At 43.0% G+C, this 4358-nt stretch overlaps 1 long non-coding RNA gene across 1 annotated transcript in view; it reads right to left on the reverse strand.

Moving 5' to 3' along the window:
* The window catches only part of LOC114622592, a 64421-nt gene that overhangs the window by 58943 nt on the left and 1120 nt on the right, over positions 1 to 4358 (reverse strand). The window lies entirely within an intron of this gene.

Genomic DNA, 4358 nt, shown 5'->3' on the forward strand with positions numbered 1-4358 from the left:
GTACATATATAAGTTGCTTGGGAGGCACATTAATTTCAGAAGATGGGTCATACTTGGTAAATGGCAGGAAGGACCTCAGCAAGTGATGTGTCTGCACTGACAAACAGACTCTAGTAGAGGCCCTAAAGCTATCTGTCTGGGTTCTCTCCTTGGCAACCAGCATTTGTATTTTGACTAGTAAGCCCCAGTACCCATGTGTCCTTCTGGGAAATGCAGCTTGGCAACCATTTCTGAGGGCAACCAAGCCATAAAAATGAGCTCCTGCTTGTTACAGACTGCAGGCTTCTATAGGGATCCACACACACATGACCTCAAAACTGCTTCCTTCCGTATTGGACTCTTCTAGTAACACTTACAATCGACTAGTTGAAGAAGAACTAGATGCTGGAGGACAGAAGAAAAAAGTTGTTCTGAAATTTTGAGAAATAAAAGAAATATTGAAGCTTCTTAAGATAATTTTGTTATTTTTACTCTTTAATCATGAGAGAGTAGGTATGTAGAATGTACTTGGAAGCCAGAGGCGAAGCTCCCACACCCCCAGAAATGGCAGTGGTCAGCTGACTGATCTGTGGTCTAGGACCTGAACCTGAGTTCTCTGAAAAACACTGCACAGTCTTAACAGCTGCAATGCTTAAACATAAATGCATAATGCAAAGATGCCCTTAAATCTGTCCAGCCCCATTGAAGACTTGGAAAAAATGGTCACGGTGTTCCAATAGGTAGACAATGTCTTTCTAAGAAGAGAACTTAGTGTCACATAAGAGCTGAGGAAAATATTATTGTCGTTCTCATGTCCTCAGCAATAATAAACTAGGACATAGGCTATGTGCCCACCCATGTCACTAACATGTCAAGACAGGGTCATCCATTCAAATGCACCATTTCTCCAGGCCACCCGCCAGTCTTTGTCTTTCAGCAAATCCTTTGTGCTTGTGACTCAGTCCTGTGCATTCCTGAATCTTGGGGTTTGTCTGATAAATGTTCTGTCCTCTGTTGGCTTTCTACTTACCAGGCATCTGCCGTTGCAGATGTCCCTGAAAATCAAACCCAGAAGAGTCTTGATCACATCTCTTTGAGGTCATTGTTTCTGATATTAGAATCACTCCATTTTAACACAACTCTTTTGTGTGTGTGCTCCATTCTCTGTGTTTTTTAGTGCAGTGGGTTTTTTTAGAGCATGGTTTCACCATGTTAAACAAAACAAGCTGTGCATGGAAAGGTAGTGCTTGATCTCTCTCCTACAGGAAACCTAAGAGATGATCTCATACAAGTTGAGAGTCCAGGTTACTAGGGGCAAGGTAGACTAAAAGGAAGGAGAAAGATAGCAGGAGACATTGATTAATGTGTTCAAAGCCACAAGCAGATGAGAGAGAAACAGTATAGCCACCAGAGACAGTAATGAATGTCTATTTTTAAAGTAGACGAAAGCATTTTTAAAAATTGGCAAAATAAAAATAAATATTTAAGGATTCATGTATGTTGGGATTTAAACATTAGATAGTATGTTCCTGTATAGACTTTTTCATGGTGCTCCATTACTGTGCATGTTAGCATGTACCAGGGGAAAAATAATTGTAAAAATTCAGAGAGAGCTGGATGTGGTGGCCCAGCGCATAGTCGTATCACTTGGGACAAAGAAGCAAAGCAAGAGTAGACAGAGAGACGGGAGGTGAGAAGAGGGAGAGAAAGATTACTCAAAACTGAAAAATGTTTGTCATGAGATGAAAACACCCTCAGATGTAGCAAAGGAGGATGCAAAAATGCTAAAAGCTGGGTGGGATGATTATCAGCCCGAAGCTGAAAAAATTCTGTCTCAGAAGACAAACAAGAAAACAAAGCCCAAAACCTAAAATCAAACAAGAAGGGCAGAGTGAGCCTCTCCAGAGGATGGAGGGCAGCTCTCAACTTCTCCAGCTGGGATTCCGCATAGTTTACTAGGCTCTCTCACTGGGCTCTGCAAGGAGACCTGGGACCCATGCATTTTTGGCGGTGTTTTTCATTTCCTAACCCCTGTAATCACAGGCCTTTTGGCCTTTGCCAAAGCCATTCCCCTAGTGCCAGCCAAACTTGTCATCCTTGAAAAATAACAAATAAAATCCACAAATATTTGGATATGTCTATTAAAAAACGAAACCTGCTATCATTTTGACAGAGTACTTTCTACCAAGGGCAACGGTGTTTACAGGAGTTTAAGCAAATATTTGCACGAGGGGCCCTCACCTGTTACAACAGTAGGATAGGGTCCAAAGTGCGGCACCTACCCAGGCTTCCCGAGGGCTTCCACCAAGTCCCGGGAGTGGCTTTCCTGGCCTAATGCCCATGTCTTTGATAAGGGCATATCAGCTTTACCCCATCACTTATCAAAAAATGTGTCCATTACTGGGTCAGATAAAATTGTTTAAGTGCTCATTTGAAATCCTTAGCAGCCGTTCCTGGTTCAGACCCAGAAAACAGTCATTTTAAGTGACAACCTAGAGGAGATAGGGGAAGCAAGAAAGAGAAAAGGAAAGAAGGAACTGGAGGACCTTATCCAGACCCTGAGCACTCCTTTCCTTCCCAGAATGTGACCTGAAGATGAGGGTGGGAAGGACTGACTTTTCACCAGGAACATCATACATCTGCCTCTTTTCCCTCAGATCATTACAAAGCAGAGTGCTACAGGAATTCAGAGGTTTCAGTAGAATGAAATCAATTCAGAACTTTAAAGAAAGAGAAGGGACAGAAATGTCCTCTGTTCCATCACACTTCCATATGCCTACAATCACCACTGGAATCCTCTTTTATAATATGCAGGATATGTCACAGGTCGTTCCTGGGGGAAGGCAACTCAAACTCAGTAAACAGAAATGAGTAGCAGCTGACCCACATATACAGGAGCCTTGGAAAACAAGACACAAGGACAAAGACAGACAGACAGCAATGGCAACTTCAGCGTGCACTGGCTTCCCTGATCTCTCAATTCCATGATTGAGTAGAAAAATTAATGCTGTATGTCTAGACACCCCTTCTTTTATTTCTGTTTAAAATAGCCGTGACTTTTCTCCCATTGTAGGATAGATTAGATGCCACTTGTATCTACTTGAGAAGACTGTTAACAAAGAAATATTACAGCACAATCTTACTGCTTCCCTAAATAATGCTCCAATACTTCAGATTTGAGCATTCTTGCCCATTAGTTAGCCCCTCAAAAGAATGCCAGACATTACCCCATTCCTACAGCACTGGCTCTGTCAATTGCTCTTTTTGTTTCTTAACTGAGATAGGCTTCATTGTGTCTCCCAGGCTGGAACACTTGGAGTAAGAAATCTCAGTGTCTTCGTCTCCTGGAGAGCTGGAAGTAATGGAGCACACTCCATTCTAGGGTAAAAGCTCTGAGCTCACTTCTGGGTTTAAAAATTCAATCAACCCCTCTAATTCCTGCATTTGCCCCAAGCTCAGGACTTGTCACCCCACGAATCCCCACTCTGGAAATCTCCACCCTGGAAAACTCTGCCCCCAAAAATCCCTTATATAATAAGCTTTTCTCTTGCCTAGTTCCCTGCTGCTTCTAGCCCAGCAGAGGCAGCCACCTCTTGTGTCTTTCCCAATAAATTTGCTGTGTGAGGTTGGTTGTGCTCCATGACTTTGTGGTATTCCTTGGCTCCCCATTTCCAGGATACCTTTCCCCTTAGAGCTGTCACACTTCCATTGGGAAAATGTTCAAGTCAAAGTTAACCAGTGAGCCCCAAGGACAAATAACATCCTGAAACTCTGGGTCTATGGTTCTTAGGGAATAACAAGCCACATGTCTTTCCTCTCCTAAACAAGTTTATTCGCACCAGATGTGCATGATTGGGTGTGGGCAGGAAGGACATAGGGAGGAACTACATATGCTTGCCCCTGATTGGAGCTGATGGGAAATATGGTGTTCCTACAGTTTTGCCCTTTTTAGCCTCTGCAAAATGTGACTCTGCCATTTCCTGGGAGTCCAGGAATGGACCTGGCCTGAGTCCATTATCCTGGCCAGTATTTAATTAAAGCTTGCTTCAAATTTGGCTCAAAATTGTGGAACTGGTTTTTCTCTCATGCATCTTGAGTTTAACAGAAGCCTTCCTGCTAGGAGCTGTAACACTTCCATTAGGAAAGCCATTCCCCTCAGAGCTGTAACAATTATAGCCACCAGTACATTCAACTTAGTGTTTTGTCTTTCTTCCAATTAATGGTCATTGCTATTATGGTTTTTGCAGTGTTAGGAGTCAACCTGAGGCTTCGTGCACACCAAGCATGTGCTGAACTGTTAAGCTATAACCCAGCCCACAATCCACTTCAATTGGCCAAGTGGCTTCAGCTTAAAAGTCTCTGGGTAAAGCTCAACTAAC

This window comes from Grammomys surdaster, unplaced genomic scaffold, assembly GCF_004785775.1.
Source record: "Grammomys surdaster isolate TR1022 unplaced genomic scaffold, NIH_TR_1.0 190, whole genome shotgun sequence".
In the NCBI taxonomy this organism is placed as follows: Eukaryota; Metazoa; Chordata; class Mammalia; order Rodentia; family Muridae; genus Grammomys; species Grammomys surdaster.